A 22,351-nucleotide genomic window follows, 5' to 3' on the forward strand; every position below is an offset into this window, starting at 1 on the left:
AAAGCCCTTCTTGTCAATAATAAACCTAACTTCATTGAATTCGAGTTTTAAATCCGAATAATTCGCGTTCTTGCAACTTCTTATAGAAAAACTTTAGCTATTGTCGAATGCGATTTTTCTTATAGCATATATATAATTATGTGTGTGTGTGTGTGTATGTGCGTAAAATATTTTAGTATTTCGGCACCATAATAATCATCTTTGATAAAATGAAAAATTCTCTGTAATTAAAATAAGAAATAATTTATTAAGGAAAAAATTAAACCAATCTTTCAATAGTGTGGGTAGTTATATTATTTTCCTATTGCCTAAGTGTGACATAAAAAAACATTCACACACAAAAAAATATCTTACACTTACATGGTATGAAAACATAAAAAAACACTTATGTAATAATACCACGCAATAAAAAAAACTATTAAGACAATGGACGTAGCAACACACATAAATCCTGAAGCACATTTAATTACTGTACTAGTGTTGTCTGCAGACTTCAAACACAGCTCCTACAAATTTTTTATGAATTTATTATGTTGAGCCTTTAACTAAACTCCTCCGGACCAGTATCAGTCGTGAAACAAAAAGAAAATGTAAATATGGACCAATTAACTTCGGCTATGAAGCTTCAATAATTTCAATACAGTCACAGATATTAAAATACCAATTTAATGGTAATGAAAATAACGTCAGATAATTATTTGTAGTTTGGACTTGCCAATGGAATAATTCACAATAGAAAAGAGATTGTTTCTGATACTCAAAAGCTTTTGAGTCAGTCGGATATGTGGCGTACTCACCTAAGAATAATGGCATAAGTTTCGTGCAGCAAAGCAAGCCCTGACAATAAAAATACAGATATATCATTTCTTTACTGTGCGATTAAATCACAAACACTTCCAGTGACTTGGCCTGGATCCGACTAACCCAGGCCTTTCCCAAAAATACGACGCAAAAAAAAAAAGCCATAATCTTTGCACTAGTCTGCTTAGTGTTGCTAGCATAACTAAAAACAAAATCAAGCCTTCTAACAATGCTGACTTTGAAATTCGCGCCTGATTGAACAAGCCAATCAACACACTTGGACCTTGTGCAGAGGGAAATAGCCACAAAACATAATTTACAAAGGTTCCTTTAAAATCCGAAATGAATTTTAAAAAAATAGTGCGTGGAGTCCTTCCGCGCGGAAGAAGTGAAACTTCGTAATGTGGAAATGAAAATAGGAAGGGGTAGAAATTGATTTTTAGTGAAATCATATTGTTTATTTTAGACAAACTTTATTAACATTGCTTACAATTCACAATTGATCGCATCTTTTAATTATCATTTTCGAGTGGAGAAATATCCAAATCTATAACATTTACAACGGGATTATGATAACTAAAGTAAGATACGAAATGTTTTCAATATTTCTTGCAAAAACTGCATCAATGGTAGTTCCCCCTTTGGTTTTCACGACGCTCACACTGTTTACTTCGCTGCATAGCAAGAATATACCACGCGCATGTGCTTGGGATCTACCGACTCACTCTCTTTCTCTCTCCTACTTTCTACCTTTGTGTATCTTTCTTTCTCTCTCCCTCTTGCGTTGGAATATTGGACGCTACTCGTTGCTAACGCTCGCGCATGTGTTCGAGTGCCACGCATTCACTCTCGCTCTGTCTCTTTCTATTCCCCCTCCCCAGGAGCGTTAAACGTTTAACGCAACCTTGTTGGAAGTCGCATTAGAAGTATAACTTCAATAAACAAACTGAGTTATGATATATAATACAAATACGCTAATCACTGACTCACTGATTGACTCTGTAACGCTGTATGAGTTCTGTTTATATGTGCTTACAGTGTAAACATTTTCATTGCTCTTTGCTAATCTGTTCCTCCTAGCATTGCTGCCGAGTCCGTGGCGAAAAGATAGTTTCAGCATTTTTCAGTGATAAATTAGCGAGCCATGGCTTAGTCTGCCACGTTTTGGCCGCGTATATCTGATTAATATAATTCAAGTTGTTGGCCTTCAGTTGCAAATATGAATCTCCTAACAGCTGTTGTGTCGATTTTTCCAGCGCTAATTATGGGATTAAATTTATTGATAGTGAATAGATGTTAAGGCACATTTAAATTGTAGCATGATAATTTTGTTGCTAACTCTATTCAATTGAGCACCTTCATACGAATGGCACTGCCAATATGGTTTCCATCCTTGTGTATATTGAATCGAATCCACAGCAAGGAAGATTATTGAATGACCAGAGACAATTAACACGCAGTGTTGTTTTTCAAGACGTTCTTCATTATTTTCGAGCATTTAATAGTGGACTATTTAACGTTTGAATATATATTGTTTTTTTTTAAAAAGTCACGATATAACAACTGTGAGACAAAATTACGAAATATAGTGCGAAAAATTACATTGTCAAGGCTTATGGCGTATTTATACAATTGTAATTGCAAAGAAACGACGATTAAAAGAAAGAACATCTTGAGATAATTTCCACAAAAAAAGGTGAAATTAAAAAAAAAGTGCCAATCGCTGGTGGAACGGACCAGACACTGCAGGGAGATAATATACTGTCTTTTTTTTTTGTTTATCCTTCCATTCACGCGACGTACGTTAAAAACTTTTGCCACCATGCTCTTTTTTATTATTATTATTAATTTCGAACGCTAAGCTGCACGATAATAGAGGCGAACTTCGACTGTGCTAGGGGACTGATATGTAGAGACCGGAAAAATTCGCGGATTCATTTCGCGGTAGGCTGGACTCCAAACTCGTTTACCTTCATTCTGAGTCAGTGATTGGACCGCCGTTTACCTGAAGGACTCTAATCCAGTGGAAAAACCTTCAACAAAAGAAGCATCAAATCACAAGCATCCCCGGTGACACGTGTCACGAGTCATTATCCAATGAGCAGGTGCAATTTGTCCTAGCACATGGAGGATCGTGGAGTCTATCCTGGAGGTCATTGAAACCGCGAATTTTTTCCAGTCTCTACTGATATGGTGTCACTGAACCTTAGGTTCCTCCCCATTAATTAATTCCAATGCGCAGTCCTTGTCCACAACGCTCGGCAAATGTGTTGAAAGTTTGATGGATCCTCGCGCGGCGAAGGCCGAGCAGAGGCTGGTGGCGCACCAACGTTGGAGACGAAACCTCCGCCTCTTGCGCGGCCGATCTCCGTCAATCAGGGAAGCCATGATACAACCCGTGATCATTTGTCTGCAGCGCCGTCGCCAGCCCGAGTGGTCGGCAGAATCGATTTACAATGTCCCCCCCCCCCCCTTCCGGAATCTGTAAATCGATTGTTGGAGGTAAATCGATTATTGGATGTAAATCTATTCTTGGAGGTAAATCGATTTTCTCTTACCTCCCTGGGAAAACTAAAAAAAATATATATATATATAATAATCGATTCCCCATCAGTTTCCGGACACATCCGAAGTTACCCGCTCGCTCGTGCGACTTCGCGGCCGGGATGAATATTAAAAAATAAACAGAATTATTTTAATTATTTTATGGTATTTTTAATTTAGCTCACTTTAACTCAAACAAACATATTTATTGGGACTACTTCCATGTGTGAAAATTCGCCATTTTTGAAAATAAATAATGACAAATTTTGTTACTTGAAAAACGATTTTTGCATTTTATTTATGTTACAGACCTTACCTTATTTAGTTTTTACTTTTACAAAAAAATAAATGAAGATGCACGGAGGTGGATATTTTTGGCATCTGCTTCACTCTACAAACCTTCACACATGCACAATTTATTGAATTTTACTTTTCAGCACAGTTGATATCATTCACGTCTCAGAGTGCATCACTCAAATCATGGATAAATCATACGAAGGTGCCGCCATACGTAATGGGTTGAGAATCAAAAATTACACTTAAGGCACCTAAGGGAACATTTAAAAAATAGTGTATTTATTTTGTTCATCACCCTTTTGAATTGATCATACCTTTTTGCATGCGGCAAATAAAAAGTGTTATTGTTTGGGAATAAAGAAGAAAATTAACTGACTTCTCGAATAAATATATCAGAGTAAAAAAACTACTCAGTATATAAATAATTAACGCTAAATCAATAATAATATTTATCAATAAATATTACTCTCTGTTGAAATACTCATACCATAAAGAAAAAAATGAGCGTTTACTCGAACAAATATTCGATTTCCAACACGCCAAATCTCTGAACTAAATATTAAATTCATAACAGGTAGTGCTATATATGCGGGAAATGCAGGAAGTATCTCAACAGAGCTCTCTACGCTGCTGGTTGGACAAGGAGAAAGGCCAGCGCGCTGGTACCAAATATAAAATTCAAGACACAACATATTGTATACGATACCTATATCTATTTTCTGAAATAATATGTTAAATTATGAACTTACTAGCTGCAGTACCCCGCGTTGCCCGGGCTGAACACAGGGTGAAGGGGAACTGTTTAGAGATCAGATGTAGTTAGTAATTGTCTTCTTAATTTGAATGTCAAGTGAGCAAAATAATTTATATCACTTTCAGATCCCGACAGATGTTGTTCTGCCAGTTTATAGTTATTTACCTGGTCTGTATGTAATCTAGACTCTATAAAGCAATATAGAACAAAAAAACTGAAAAATTAGGGATTACTAATATTGAAAAGATTCCATTATCCAGCTAATGCTCGGCATGCATTGCAATGCCTCATTCAGTTTTGTTTTGTAATATGTTTGAACTAGTTACACATATACAAATAATCTATCCATGTCTCTAAATATATATTTATCTCTATCTACATCTGTAGTCCTATATATCTATGTATCTCTCTATCTGTATTCATCTCTTTATATCTACATATATACATCACACTATCTCTATGTATTCTATATGAGGGTACTGATTGCTTCGTTGTTAATATCACACGGGTGTTTTTTTACTTGTATGGGAAAATTAAGAATGATAAGGCATCTAGTGCGTGGCAACAATGTTAATAGGCAATAGGAAATAAACTTCTAGCGCCTGCGGCATTGTCAACACACACTTCGTACGTGTACTGCATGATGTATCTAACCCCCTCCAATGCATTTGATTCTAAATTGGACTTTTAGTAAGGATCCCTAATGTTATTGATAATATAATATAGCCTAGAGCCTTCCTCGATAAATGTACTATCCAACACTGAAATAATTTTTCAAATCGGACCAGTGGTTCCTGAGATTAGCGCGTTCAAACAAACAAACAACCAACCAAACAAACTCTTCAGCTTTATAATCTACTATATAAAAATAAGTCGGGTTTTCCTTCCTGACGCTATAACTGCAGAACGCACGAACCGATTTTCACGGTTTTGCAGTCGTTGGAAAGGTCTCGGGCTCCGTGAGGTTTATAGCAAAGAAAATTCAGGAAAATTCAGGACAAACCAACATTTTAAGTAGATGGCGCCGGTGCGTGATACATTGTTTGACAGCTACTCATTGTTCTCTGCTCAGTTAATTTCATGTGACAAACCGGTATTGTGTTCACTGTGAAATTGTGAAAAAAAGAAAAAAAAAAGTTATTCGTTTCCTAACATTTCAATTGGAAACCATCAAATCAACTACTCATTGTTCTCTGCTCAGTTAATTTCATGTGACAAACCGGTATTGTGTTTACTGTGAAATTGTGAAAAAAAAGTAAAAAAAAAAAACATATAACGTATATTGTGAAAATTTTTATTCAATTTCAACAACAGGCATTTGTCTTTAAGGTCGTAAGTTGAACTGTGTAAATTATGTGGATCGTGCATTTGAGGTTTAAGGTTAAATTCACCACATATCGAGAAGCATGTCAACTATTGGGTTTGCTGGAGAACGATTCTCATTGGGATTTAACACTTGCGGATTCAGTTGTTTCATCAAATGCGTAACAAATACGAACTATGTTCGCAATTATCATCACCACATGTTTTCCTTCACAACCAATTCATAGAGACCGGAAAAATTCGCGAATTCATTTCGCGATAGGCTAAAATACAAATCGTTATACCTCAGTGCTGCATCTGCTATTGGCTCACAACTCACCTGGATGACTCTGGGCCAATGAGAAACACCCAACCAAAGCTTTATCGAATCACAGGCTGCTACGCTGGAACGTCTCACAAGACAGCAGCCAATCAGTGGGTGGCATTTGACCGAGTGTACGTAGAACTATGGAGTTCATCCTACAGGTCATTGAACCCGCGAATTTTTCCTGTCCCTACCAATTCAGTTATGGAACAAATACAAAGACGACATATGTGAAGATATCTTGCATCGCTTGCGCATTCAAACGAATAATCCTGACATCCAAATAACCGATGAAATCTACAATGAAGGATTGATTCTGATTGAGGATCAATGCTTGACTATTGCAAACAAGCTACTGATTGAAGTAGGAATGATTGCGCCAAATCGATCGATGCACGATGCATTCAACCAAGAATTAAATCGAGAGCTGCAATACAATGATGATACATTGCAGGAATTCGTTCGAAATAATGTGCCGTTGCTGAATGAACAGCAAAAACAAGTATACGAAACATTAATGCAAGCGGTGGACAATAACACTGGTGGTCTATTCTTCCTGGACGCGCCTGGAGGAACAGGGAAAACATTTGTCATTTCATTGATTTTGGCCACTATTCGATCAAGATGTGACATAGCTTTGGCGTTAGCATCATCTGGAATTGCGGCGACTCTTCTAGATGGCGGTCGTACTGCACATTCTGCGCTTAAGTTGCCACTCAATTTAAACACAATTGATACTCCAACATGCAATATTTCCCGATCCAGTGCAATGGGAAAATTGTTGATGCAATGCAAGCTCATTGTTTGGGATGAGTGCACAATGGCACATAAGAAATCACTTGAAGCACTTAACTTCACACTGAAGGATCTTCTGCGAAATAACAACATCTTTGGCGGCTTGATGATATTGTTGGCAGGCGATTTCAGGCAGACGTTGCCAGTAATTCCCCGTGGAACGCCTGCAGATGAATTGAATGCTTGCCTGAAGGCATCACCTTTATGGAATAACGTAAAAACATTATCGCTAACCACTAATATGAGAGTTCAACTTCAAAATGATCAAAGTGCTGCACAATTTTCCAAACAATTGTTAGATGTTGGAAATGGAAAAGTCCCAGTTGATGCGACATCTGGATTAATTACTCTTACCAACGACTTTTGCCAATTTGTAGACTCTCAATTAGCTCTTATTGAAAATGTTTTCCCAAACATTAGTGAGAATTATCAGAATTATGCTTGGTTAAGTCAACGAGAAATTCTTGCCGCAAAGAATAATGATGTACACGCACTGAATTTCACCATTCAATCAAAAATTTCTGGCGATTTGGTGACATACAAATCCGTTGATTCCATAACAAATCCCGATGATGTAGTAAATTATCCAACGGAGTTTTTGAACTCTCTGGAGTTACCAGGATTTCCACCACATAACTTGCTACTCAAAGTTGGTACAGTTATTATGATATTGCGTAATTTGAATCCACCGCGACTTTGCAACGGTACTCGACTTTCGGTAAAAAGACTTATGCCGAATTTGATTGAGGCAACCATTATTAACGGAAAGTACGCAGGTGAAAAATGTATGTATTCCTCGAATACCAATGATTCCGACTGATCTTCCGTTTGACTTCAAACGATTGCAATTTCCAGTTCGCCTTGCGTTCGCAATGACAATTAACAAGTCGCAAGGCCAATCGCTTAGTGTTTGCGGAATAAATTTAGAAAATCATTGTTTTTCACATGGGAAGTTATACGTTGCGTGTTCACGAGTTGGGAAACCATCCGCTTTGTTTGTGTTAACGTCAGACCAAAAAACAAAAAATGTGGTTTACCAAAGAGCACTTCAATGAAACGGATAATTTGCGGACACGTATAACGCTTCGATTCAGTATTTACTTTGGATTCACTTTCATTTACTTAGAGAAGTTCAACTAAATAACACTTCATTTTTGTAATCGAGATGAATTCATTACTGTTGTGAAATGAAACAAAAATTTTCCTTTTCAAATATAAAACAAAAAAAAAAATTTCTTCATCTTTTAATCACCAAACGAAATGTTACATAAAACGAAGCCATTTGGTAGCGAAACGGAGTTCGCCGGGTTTGCTAGTAAAAATCTAAAATAATTCTACAAATATATTCTTTCGTACTCTAGTCAGGGCTGTTGAGAATTAGGTTTGAAATGTTTGGGGGGGGGGGGGGGGGGGGTAGTGGCAAAATCTTTTGGGCTCGCACACCATTTGGGGGGAGGAGGGTAGAATTTAGAAAAAAAATTAATGCGTAATTTCACACTTAAAAAAAGACATAATTTACAAATCTATTGCTAATAGAATACACTGTTAACCTTACAAATTATGCCATATGGAAATATCACGTTTACAGTTATGACCACGATTAAGTTGTTCTTAGATTTTTTTTAAATTGTTGGGGACGGGGCTGGGTTTAAGTTTCTCTCGAAGGCTTTAATTCTAGCTCAATGGTAACAATCATACAATACTTGGAAAATTTAAACTTTTTCCAAATCTAAAATTCCTAGACAATACGGGGGGGGGGGATATAGCAATACATATATAAATTATTATTTATTTTGTGTTAATAAATTCCTTGAATTTTTTTCAGTGCCTACTGAAAATATCAAAAGGAAGCCTTTTAAGGATAATTATTTGTATTCAAAATGTCCCAAACATTTTCCTTTGACCCCGGGATAAGCCCCTGATCTTGTAAAAGAAAATAATCGTTTAAACACATTTACGGTGAAATTATGCTGCACACGTGAAAGAGTACTAGAGGTGGTCATAGGACTAAAATAAAAAAAAAAGATAGTAAATTTTATACAAAGTAAAGTTTATGTATTGTCTTGCGAATCTTCTACTTCTTTTTTTTGTGCTGCTATCGTCACTGTAATGCCCAGAGTATATTTTTAGTATCAGCGTTGGGTTTGTCTTTATGTCGTAAGTTTGTTGTTTGTCTGTGTTTACTGTTCCAGTTTCAACTGTCTCGACCTCATAAGTCCACTCTGTTCATCTGTGCTGTCACAAATTTTTTTTTTCTAATTATCTCCACGGAATTCTCTGTGCTGTAAATGCATTTAACATTTGACATTTTGACATCGGGTAATTTTGGATTGTTTTCTATGTGTTCGTACAGTCTAATTAATCGTTCGTTTTAGGAGGTTACTCTATGACACAGGCTGTAAAACAGCAGTGACGCGTGTTCCCAAATTGATTTATTTATTTTTAACTATCTTCCCCATCGCAGGAATAATTCAAAAAACGAAATAAGGTTTCGATACAGTGAAAATGGGAGATAAAGAATTTCTATTATATGTAGTACGTTATTTATGGATGTATAGATTTTGCCACGAAAACTTTATTTGTTGTGAATTTTAGAGTATTTGTTCTTCTGTTCATTTTGTGTTCAGCTCATTAATGAATACGTCAAAAGGATCCGTAATGACCATTAAACATGGGCTTGGGAAAGTTGGGAGCTTTCAACACGCAAAACTTTTCAATACACACCCTCGTTTACTCCTAGCGCTGGAGGAACGGTCGTTAATTTCCCTTCTTGTTTTTTTATGTCAGACAAGAGTGCCACAGAGCACATTTTGATAAACAAAAAAGTTAGGGTTAGTTATTTTTTTGTGCGTGTTTCGGCGGGGTTGCGTAACCTTCGTGGGAGGGGGTGGTGGGTAGATGGATGAAGAAAAAGGTGGAGTTATGGGAAGGTAGAGGGTAGGAGAGAAAACAGAAAATCAACGCAAAGTGCATTCCGCCCTAGACACCCCCCTCTTTCCAACCCAAACACTTCTTTCGCCACCGCAGGCAAATTCTCCTCCCTAACCCCCCCCCCCTTGTCTTTTTTGCCCAAAATCCTTCTTCGGGTCAAAGCTGGAATTCCTCAGGAATGGCGAGAGGGAATTCTCTCCTTCCGGCGCGTCCGTACAGGCGAACTAGGCAACCACCCAGGGCGCCAAGTAGCTGGGGGCGGCGCAGCACGACACACAACAGCTCATATGACATGTTTAACGATTACTGAAACTAGATGAAAATGGATTTTTGTAACAGTTTGGAATGTTTATATTGATATAAGTAATTATTTTAAAGTCCACGGTGACCTGTTTATGATTTGTAATAGTAATAAGTAAAAAAGTATTAAAAAAAACACAAGCCTGCTTACATTTGATTGTTGACAAAATCTTAGGCTTACGTGATGTATTTTGAGGCAAGGCAAAATTTTTGGGGGTGTCCGAGGGGGGGGGGGGGAGGCGGCATTAAGGTTTTTCGCCAAGGGCGCCAATTTACCTTGCACCGGCCCTGGGCGCAAGTTGTCTTCCGGGAAGACTGAGGCGCGCGCACACACACACCTACACACACACACACACACACACAATGGGGCGTGGCTGTGTTGTGGACACGGCCGTGTGTTGTACGTGAACAATTTTTCAAACGAAATAAAAAAAAATAACCTCTTTTACATAAAATGTGTTACCATTCAACGCAATGTTACAAGTTCACTGATTCTTATTTTTTTATATATACATAAATAGCGTTTTGTTATATTCCAAGAAGGACTTTTCAACGAAGTAAAACAAAGATGTGATTGTTGATGTCAAACATAATTATGGTTTTGCGACAGTCCCTGTGCATTATTTTACTAATTAGTCATTTTGTTTTCTGTTACATTTTTGATACCGCTGTTACTGAATAGCGATATTAACGTATGTTGTTCAAGACATAAAATTTACGTAAGATAGATATTTAACGGTAATCGTGCACTTTCCAAGCCGATTAAGACCAACTTTATCTCAAAAGTTTTGGTATTTGTGTTGTTTATACGTGAAAGAGTTAATTTAAGTAATTTTTTAGAAAAGTACAACCTCGTAATTTTATATTACAAGTTTTAGATTTTCCTATATTATATTATTTAGTTTTACAGTTCTAAATTATTTGTAATATTTTCAGTGTTCAATTGAGTTTTTAATTTTCGTACATCGTTAAAAAACGATTAACTTGGGGACTAATTCTAGATTATGGTTTTATCTTAATAAAGAAAAAAGTAACAAAAACAAAACAAAAAAACAGAACATAGAAAAATGTGCAATCACTTAAATTGCTTAGGTACATGATTTTAGTCTCTTTTTTTTAATTCAGAACTGTACACATTTATAAACAAATCTACAATTTTCGTTTATTTATTTTTCTGCAACAGGGTCAGGTACATGAAGACTTAAATTAATTCTTTGTTTAGTTACAATACGATTAAAACCAAGTTCCTTGAAAACTAATTGCTAAAATTCTCACTTTTGAGAACCACTCAGCAAAATACGACTGGAGTACATTCGTGGTAAGAGAATGTTATACCTTATACCACTATCATTGCAGTTGGTGTCAATTTTTACTTAATTGGTTGTGAATAACTGAATCTGCGGTTAAAAGTCTCGTCGAAATATATGTCATTAGCGACGATGAAGTGAAATTATATTGGAATGGAGCATTGAAGGAATAATGATTGTGGTATACGCGGGTACCCCTAGGAAAACCAACTGGCCTGGCCACAAAAATGTCCACCATGTTTCCCATTTTCATAAAGTACTGATTTTTTTCAGTGTCGGAAATAAAAACAGGATATCCTTGGTGGAAGGCGAGCGACCGTCCCTGTCTACTGCCGTGGCAATACGCTGATCATGAGATTGTGATATTTGGTGGAGGCGCCAGGTATCACGGCACCGTTTTATAGCTGGCCGAGAAGCTACCATCACAGGCCCCCAGCTGGCCTTCTTCGAAGGCAGTTCGAAAGTGGTTAATGAGTTTGGCGCCACTGTCGAGGTATCGACGTGCCTTCAACCCCCCCTCCCCCCCCAACCCAACTCACGGGGCGATCAGCACTCCCTGTCGTGAAGATGGGGCGCCCGAGTTTGCCAAGGGAGATAGCTGCCGTGCCAGGAAGTTTCAGAGGCGGAAGGGGAGGGCGATTTCGGGGGCAAGAGGAGGGTTTGAGGTCGAAGGCTGCTAACGACAGCTCGTCGGGGGAGGTGACAGTAGCCACCAGGGGGAGGGGAGGACCCCTAAAAGAGAAACCACCTCGTGATATCCAGCCCTGCGCCACTCGTAGTTGTCGGGATAACAGACGCCGAGGGCAGATGCCATCGCGTCACAGTTGCTGATCTCCCCGGAAGACCGGCGCGATAGGCCGTGCTCTGTTTGGCTGCGACCTCAATTACGATCTCCCCTAGGACCCTTTGTTGCCTACCAGCCCTACCTACCTTCCCCTCTTTCCCCGTTGCAAAATGTCCGGGTGACATCGCGCTGCCGTGTAGTCCGTTGATTACCCAACACGGGGTCCGGTCCACCTCGCACCGGGAGGAGGGTGGGGGGAAGTCGATGTGAAGGCAAAACGCAGCCAGGCACATCGGCGATCATCGATATTCTCGAACACTTGAAACCCCGCACACTCCTCCAGTAGATAGTATTATCTTAGCTTTCGCTTTACGTAGGAGTATTTTCGTGGAAATTGAATGTGGGTGGATGAAGTTGAATGTGACACGAACATGGCAGCAGACCCGTTTGTAGCAACATTAAATCCGTATGTAGTCACTTTCGTGAACATAATGGTAAATAACAAACTTATTGGTGTACCAAATTACTGATGATAATGAAACCATCCTGGAATATATTTGGTAAACTAAAATAAACATAGTTTAAAGTTATCCCAATTTTTAAAATATGTAAGATAACTGGCATTAAAATTGGCATTAAAATTAGTATAATACGAATTTTCCTTGCAATATTTATATGGTCTCGGTAGCACAGTGATAAAGCGTACGTACACGCTTTTCAATCTCAAGGGATGTGTATCGAATCGCGTCACTGAAATTTTATAAATAAAATTATAACATAATAAAATTATATTAATTATAATAAAATAATTTTTAATTATAAATATAAAAATTTAAACAGATTAATAATGTTAAGTTTTGTTTATAGTAATTATTTACAGACTTATTTCAGTATTTTAAGCAAAAAAAACTATACAAACATATACTTAGTGTTATAATATGTGTTTTAAAACGTTTCAGGTAAATATTTTAATTTATGCCATAGAAGTATAACTTCTAACGTGTGCGAAAACTTTAAAGTATTAACTTTTTAGTGACTTTTAACGTGATTTACATTATTTTAGTAAAAATTCCTTGTCTGAAAATTTATTTCCAACATGAAAAATATGAAAATGCATGAATTCGCTTGTTACCGAGGTTAGATGTTCACACATTACAGGTGAATATTCGCTCACGCGTTTTTTTTTTCCCCGTCCATGTGAACGACTTATTTCTGTGAAGCGAAAGTTGAGAAACGGTACGACACTGGACTCGCATCTCGCATTCCTGAAGACGCGGGTTCGAATCCCAGCACGGCACTCCGGAGCTTGGTTTTTACCGTGGTTTCCCGAAATCATTCTAAGCAAATGCTAAGAAGTATTCATCATTACAGGCTTACAGGCGATTGAAGTCTTTCCCCAAACAAAAAAAAATACTACGTAAAAGGTCCGGTAAGAGTGAATAGGGGGGGACAAAGAATAACAGAGAGCAGAGACCATTCAGAGTGAAATAATCTGTTTTGACTTATCACCTAAATTAATTTATTAGCGTATTCAGTCGTAAAGCTAAACTACTTTTACACATGTGGGTACACGAATCTTAAAACTACAAAAATTAATACTAAACTAGCGACTAAATTCCCAGTCTCTGTTAAGTCTGTGTGTTTGGGTGTGCCAACAACTTATCACTATTTTTTTTTTTGTATGCGAACGCGCGTCTCTGCACGGACTCGTGAACGGAAAGAACGTGAAGTGTAAGTTTATTTAACATGGCTCCAAGACTTAAATGATTCGGGCAGACAGGTCCGTGATGAAAACTGAAGCAATAGTTCGCAGTAAAACTGCATTATTACCCAACAATGTGAACATGTCGAAACTGGATGTTCGCAACAGTTCTGGTGGTGCAGGTCTAGTGTAGCGAGCCTGTCACTCCCCCACGCCCACCTCCTCCCCACTGCAGACACGCGGGCGGCTACCGGAGGGATTACACTGCACGCGCCGCGCTCGCAGTCCGATGCGCGCGGCTAGGTTACCCTGGGCACTCCCGCGCACCGCTTGCCGCGGAACTGCCTCGTGTTGGAGGCGCGCGGAAACACAATAGACGTCACGCTTTGACAACTAGTTCCAAAACTAAAATGTAGTAGTTGAGGGGCTGTGAAAAACTGGAAAAATAGTTCTAAGATAGTTTACAATCTCAAGGGATGTGGTTCGAATCGCGTCACTGAAATTTTATAAATAAAATTATATTAATTATAATAAAATAATATTTAATTATAATAAATTTATAATTATAAAATTTTAAATAGATAAATAATGTTAAGTTTTGTTTATACTAAATATTTACAGACTTATTTCAGTCTTTTAAGCAAAATAAACTATACAAAACATATACTTAGTGTTATAATGTGTGTTTTAAAACGTTTCAGGTTAATATTTTAATCACGCCATAGAAGTATAAATTCTAACGTGTGCGAAAACTTTAAAGTATTAACTGTTTTACTGACTTTTAACGTGATCTACATTATTTTAGTAAAATTTCCCCCTCCTAAAAAAAAAAAGTGCCGCATCAAACAAAGTAAGTTCTATCCCTCGGCACTAGCAAACTGGAAAGGCACTTCTTCAGGGCAAAACTCAAATTCAGGAAGCTGTTCCGTCACCACTGAAGCCAAAAATACTGGGCGGATCTTACTTGGGCAGTTGAGGAGTTGCAGCCAGGGTCCAGGCGATGCTCGTCGCTCTGGCGGTCGTGCAATCTCTCTGCGCCAGGGCGTCGAGCGCCCCACTCGTCCACTCGTGCACACCACCGGGCGTCACGAAACAAGACTCTTCCGCGGCTCCGACGATCAGCTCCAAACTCGGGCGCCCGCGCATGCGCAGTGCGCGCCACTCGTGCATACCAAAAAAAAAAAACAAAAAAAAAACACCGGAATTATGGTACGAGTCACGGCGCAGGGTGCCACACCCACGCACACACACACTCCTCGTACACTTCCGGTACGCCGATCCTGAGTAGGTGGCACCCCTTATCTATTTAATAAAAATTATAAAAACTTACAAAAATATTTCAGTTAAAAAAGACAAAAATATTTTTTGAAAAGCGAATAAGTACAGTCCAATAATAACACGTAAAGAAAGTAAATTATTAAAAATACAACATGCCAAAACTAGTAGACCTAGAAGTGAAAATATTAGATTAAAAAAATATATATATTTAGACAAAACACAAGATATTTTAAATTTGTTCAAAACATGACTACGGTTATTTGGGCATGTATAAATTACGTTTTTGGAGGTAATACTGAGTATTTCTTACCAAAATTGGCGCATAATATGATATTTGAACTAGCTGAAGAACCTGGCGTTGCCCGGGCTAAACACATCATAATATGAGGAACATCACTAACGAGTTAAAAAAAAAAAATGGAAATGTGGATTTTTTTTAAAAAATATCTTGGCATCAAAGCTACGCTTTAGCAAAACTGAGACACCAATCTTCAGCTTCATTTTGTGGGAAATCAGGTAACCCATAGACAAGACGTGATGGACGCACCAAATTCAAGGCAACGTCTTCTATTGCCGAAGTTATAAACTTAACTGTTATTAGTTTCTTTAGTTCGCTAGCAGCCGCGAGCTTCACTAAGCGGATGGATTTCGCCGAAAAGGCTAGGAAAATGCCAGACCTTATTATATTACCATGCAGCGGACATATAGAAAAGACACAAACTCATTGTGTGTGTGTCTCTCGCCTACCTCCTATGATTTTTATTATAAAAAATAATTTCACCTTTTTCACAACCTGAGGAATGGAATTTCATTATTTTGTATAGTCCATGTCACCCTCCGAGCCACAAACTAGGGGAGCCTAAGATGTACATCAAGCTATGTCCCTGCCCGAATACGCCCGAATATTCACCTTCGACCAACCTCGGGTTTATTTATATATATTTATATTTCTCTGTTTATTTTAATATAGCTATACTAACCTAATTAACCGTTCATAGTGTTTTAAAGTGTTTTAATGTAGCTAACCTAACCGACCACTTTTAATATTTGAATTCATTTTTCCTGCGCAAAAATAAAACAAATCCCGAGGTTGGCCGAAGGTGAATATTCGGGCGTGTTCGGGCAGGGACAGAACTTGATGTACATCTTAGGCTTCTCTTCAAACTACCTACATGCAAACAAATCATGTCGATCCGTTGATGCGTGAAAGAAGGACAAACAGACAAACGCATTTTTAATATTAGTAGGGATTGAAGTTACATTCAAGCATAATCTTTTTTGAAACAATGAAAAAAAAATCGAATAATTAATTTCTAGACTTTAATTTGTTTTGTTATTATTATTAATGTGCGCAGTTAATTCTTAAAAGCTCTTTAGAAAACGGTTTACAAATAACGTTAACTATTGAAGGTACTGGGACAACACAAAGCATTAATACCCGGATAAGAATCCGAACCCAGTAGTACTGCGAACACATTTTGTAGTGATACAGTTTTTTTTCATATAAATGTATCAATTTACAAATATCTGTAATTTTACATGAATATTTCTATTCCATTTACAAAATATATTTATATTGTACACGACAATGGCGTATCGAGCTCAAAACGGAAAGGGGGGAGGGGTATTTTTCGTATTTCAAACTTTGTATTTTGTATCTAGTTTTTTTCAAGGTGTTTTGATGAAAACAACATCCCTATAAATAGTTTTTATGCATTTGTATCACTGTTTATTTTTTATTTTTTGAAGGAATTGACAGTACCAACTACCACACCCTACCGGACAGCTACCCTCGATATACTTTTGCTACATGAATGTGATCTAGCAAATCGTCTCATTTTTGCTCAGTTTTATTTTCTAAAACAGCCATAGTAATTGCTATCCAAGCAAGAAATTTTAATTAATTATTTTTGACGTGACAACGTCTAATAAATCGATGAAAGCCGGCTGCACGCACGATAAAGTGTCCCGTAACGCACATTGTCTCGTTACGCTGTGTCCCGTTACGCTCATTGTACGCCTGCGCCGCATCTATCTCTCTTCCACTCGATTGGAACAACCATCGATTTGACTTTTTTGAGGCACATTAAACTTGAAACACTCCCATTCTTTTCCTACTTTTCCTATCATCGTCATATCCTTAACAGAATAACACATATTGGAAGAAGTTAAATAGCAAACATGTATAAAAGTTATAGTTAAAATAATCTATTCGTTAAAGTAATAAACATATTTGAATTAATGAGTGCATATAAAAGTAAATTTATCAATTAAATTGTAGATTTCATTTCACTCCTTCTTTGTTTCCATACAACATAGTGATAATTCAATAAAAATGATTCAATTTTATTCATAAAAGTATGCAATCATTTCATCAATGTTTTGTTATGACGTTGTCACGTTTAACTATCGTCCGTAAACCGACTTTACAGACAACCAATTTTTTTTAATATTTTTCATTACAATTCATTATCCCAGTTGTGTCTGCATCAAAATTATTTTAATATGCTACAAACCAGTTCTGAAGATATAAATAATTTGTTTTGGACCATTTCAGTAAGGATAAATAATGGGCAATCTGAGAAGATCTTTAAGATATTTAAAACATAAATGGCCAATCAAATCCTAAAATACCTTAGTTTTCGAAGGATTCGATATTAGAGGGGGAAAAACAAAGAAAAATATTAGAGAAAATAAAGTAAATTAAAAAATTCAATACCGACAAAATCTGAAAGTTACTATGCCAATTTTTTTTCTTAATACCTATCCTGTTACCATGCCTCAAAACATTGTACTTCAAACATGTACCTAAATGAATGCGATATATATTGATTCTGGGAACATAGTTCATTAATGTTTCAAAGCCATAGTTAATATTTTTAATTACTTGTACATTATTTTATGTTGGACCCTTGTGACCTAGATTTGATTTTGAGGGGCATACTCGAAATACTCTTTGGGGTTCGAATTTGAAATTCGGATTCGAAAAAAAATGGGATTTTACCCATCGCCTATTTTAACAAAACAGTATGTTGTGTTTATTTGGTTTATTACGTTGCAATAATGACATGCTAAAGTCTGAAATATCGCTAGTAGTATAGGAATGTATGTTCTGAAACAGGATTCAGGATGTGGAGCCTGCGGAGCCGACCGCCATCTTGGATTGTGACGTCACGGCTGCCATCTTGGACTCAAAAATTCCTCAAAATTCCTCAAAATTGACTCAAAATGACTCAAAAATTTCCGTTTTAAGAAAAAATTTCCCGTTTTCGAGGGAAAAATTCCCGTTTCGAGGGTAAATTTCCCGTTTTATTCCGTAAAAATCCCAGCAGCTAGAAATGTCCATATGTAGGCTTAAGCATCCATGTCTACAGCCTCAGATAAGCCTCATCATGGATGATGTCACCGTTGCAATTTCCGTTACGCCCGCCATCTTTATCCGGCGCCTGGCGCCGGCGCGTGGAGCCGAGAGCCGAGCCACATCTCTGACGTCACGTCTATCTGTGACGTCACGGCGACCATCTTGGATGAGCGTAACGGGACACAGCGTAACGGGACAAGTAGATGCTGCTAGCTTGTGAACTTCTCATTGTGTAACAAAGATAGAGTTCTAGTACAAGCCAGAATTTTATGTATTTTTGTAATTTATTTAATTTTAAATTTTTTTATTTATTTATTTTTTTTTAAATATTTTATTCCCTGTAATTTTATGATATAAAAGAAAACGTGTGGAGGTTTTTTCTCCGAGTGCATCTGATTATTCATGTCAATATTATGATGGTTTTCTCCGTGTGCTTGCGATAATACCTGTGGTTTCGGTCAAAGGTCAAGGTCACACCCATCCAAGATGTCTGCTGTGACTTCGCATTCCAAGATGGTGGACCGTGAGAAATCTGAGAAGCACTAGCAGGAAGGATGAACTTCCTTCTCCTTGGAGACTATCGAAGCCATCCTTCTTATGCGATCGATAGTGAGCATCCTGCATCCCGCATAAAATAAATAAATATTATTTACCTGCAAGCAACACGTGACGTCATCTGATGATGAAAATCGGAACTACTTGCACCAAGTACCTTTGCATGAGATAAATTAACTCTCACCCCTGAATAGTCCTATTGTAATCAGTTAGAGACATGACGTTTCGTAGCCACGCGGTCAATTAGTCATTCAGTCTCGTAACCATGCGTTCTGGAAGATTCGTAGTCATATAGCCTCGCGATCACGTAATCTTGAAGACTTGCAATCGCATAGTCTCGTAACCTCATGGCTCGTAGTCTCGTAGTCATGATGCATTGGAGCCTCGTAGACTTGAAGCTACGTAAGCTAGTAGCCATGTAATCTTATAACATAATGCTGGTTGGAGCAAAAGAGAAAATTCCGACGAAGACAGATGCAGCAATTGGAGCCTTGTAGACGAAAAGCTTCGTAGTCAAGTACTCATGCAGACTTGTAGTCCTGTATCCTCGCAGTCACGTAAACTTGTGTACTAGAAGCTTCGTAGATCTGTAGCCTCGCAAGCCATGTATAACTCGTAACCAGCTAGATCATTTTATACTCGTAGCCATGTGGCCTCATAGTCTCTAAGACTTGAAGTATTCTAGTCAAATATATTTGGAGCCAAAAGACTTTTGGAACCTAAAGAATGATGGTGTCAATGACTGATGGAGCCAATGAATATTGAAGCCAATGAACATTGGAGCCTATGAATATTGGAGCCAATGACTGATGGAGCCAATGAATATTGAAGCCAATGAATATTGGAGCCTATGAAAATTGGAGCCAATGAATATTGGAGCCAGTGAATATTGTAGCCAATGACTATTGTAGCCAATGACTATTGGAGTCAATGACTATAGAAGCCAAAAGACTGTTGGAGCCAAAAGACTGATGGAGCATTTTGGAGCCTGTTGGAGCATTTGGAGCAATTGGAGCCAATTGATATTGTAGCCCAAGAATATTGGAGTCAATGAATTTTGAAGTCAATGACAAATGTGCTGCATTTTCGTTGATGGTGCTGCCTTTTCGTTGTCAGTGCTTCCAAATGTGTCGTCTTTTCAATGGCGGTGCTCCCAAAAGTGCTGCCTTTTCGTTGACGGTGCTGCCTTTTCGATGACGGTGCTTCCAAAATGTGCTGCCTTTTCGTTGACGGTGCTGACTTTTCGTTGACGGTGCTTCCAAATGTGCTTCCTTTTCGATGACGGTGCTTCCAAATGCGCTGCTTTTTCGTTAACGGTGCTGCCTTTTCGTTGTTGGTGCTTCCAAATGTGCTGCATTATCACTGTCGGTGCTTCCAAATGTGCTGCCTTTTCGTTGTCGGTGCTTCCTAATGTGCTGCCTTTTCGTTGTCGATGCTTCCAAATGTGCTGCCTTTTCGTTGGCGGTGCTTCCAAATGTGCTGCCTTTTCGTTGTCGGTGCTTCCAAATGTGCTGCCTTTTCGTTGTCGGTGCTTCCAAATGTGCTGCCTTTTCGTTGTCGGTGCTTCCAAATGTGCTGTATTTCCGTTGTCGGTGCTTCCAAATGTGCTGCCTTTTCGTTGGCGGTGCTTCCAAATGTGCTGCCTTTTCGTTGGCGGTGCTTCCAAATGTGCTGCTTTTTCGTTGGTGGTGCTTCCAAATGTGCTGCCTTTTCGTTGTTGGTGCTTCCAAATGTGCTGCCTTTTCGTTGGCGGTTTTTCCAAATGTGCTGCCTTTTCGGTGATGGTCCTTCTATTTTTAATGATGTTTTGACTCTAGTATTATAGTAAATGGTTCTTGATTTGACTATCGTATTATTCCATACGGTGCATGTATATAAGCGAGTACTAGACAGCAGGACGCTCAGTTTGTTACTGACGTCGACGGTGTATCGATCACCTAGTTTGTTCCTTCTGGTGCATAAGTTGCGTAATTACCTGTTCTTGCGAACTCGATGGCATCTTTACCGACTTTAACGGCGAACTCGATGGATGTTGTACCATCGACTACGGGAACTTTGACGACAGCTACGACGGAGAAGGAGCAGATCCCGTTGGCAACGACGACGACAACACTGGAGGAGACTTCGACAGACATGATACCACCAGCAGAAGAGACTTTAATGCCGGTAGTGTGGGCTGTACAGGAAACCTCAACGGACGCTGTTTCGCCCTCGATGGAGACTTCAATGGATGACGAATCCTCAACAGCTAACGAACATCGATGTCGTTACTGTGACAAGATTTTCTCAAACATCAGCAATGCTCGTCGACATGAGAAGAGAGAATGTGCTAAGAACCCTTATCGTAAAATGTTTGGCTGTATTAAGTGTCGCAAGCAATTTACAAGAAATACTAATTTGAAGCATCACTTGGAGACATGTAAAGGCCCTGCAGAGCGGCAGAAAGTAAAGGTAACGGTGCAACAACGATGCATCGATGTGCATAAGAGCATGCCTGGAAATGGTACAACCACAGTTACAACGTCATCTGGTTCGGGTTTGTCTTCAACTAGGCATCCTTGCAGCTACTGTGATACGTCGTTCGCATTTTTCCATGATGCACGAAGACATGAGCGGAGCAAATGCATGAAGAATCCTTCTCGCATGAAGTTTCGCTGTGATGAGTGCCTTAAATGGTTTACTCGAATCGATAATTTGCGCCGACATGCGATAAACTGTAAAGGTGAAGTCCGTGCGCCTACTGCTGAACTACCTGCAGCAATTACGACTCCTCGCTTTAGATTGGAGACTCGTGAGCGTTCAAGCAAAAAAACAGATGTGCAGAAACCGATTGCTATGACGTCTGAACATGAAAATAAACCTAAGACTGTGTTCGGTGCATTACAAGTAAACGATAATGGCTTCTACTTGGCGCAGTCTTCATTTCGTGGAACGTTGAAAGACTACTATTATCTAAATACGTTCGGTGAGTCGAAGGACATTTGTACTTTTCTTGATGATATCAGACAGGACATAATCAATCAGCTTACTGATGACGTAGCAGCAAACGGTCCATTAAAATATAACTTGTGGTTGGACTGTCTATATGGAAAGCCATATCCGTTAGATGACAAAGTGAAGAAGTGTGCATTCAAAACATCGGCTACAGTAATTTACAGTTCTGACGATGTGAAGCAAACTGTTAAAAACGGTATCCAGAAACTCTGTCAAGAAGAGGAGAACTATGTCAGTAAAAGTTCTGGTTGGACTCTGTCTAGTATAAACCGATTGGAGCTAAGAATTAGTCATTTCACACCGATGCGGAACTAAATGATT

This window comes from Bacillus rossius, chromosome 16 (genome assembly GCF_032445375.1).
Source record: "Bacillus rossius redtenbacheri isolate Brsri chromosome 16, Brsri_v3, whole genome shotgun sequence".
Lineage (NCBI taxonomy): Eukaryota > Metazoa > Arthropoda > Insecta > Phasmatodea > Bacillidae > Bacillus > Bacillus rossius.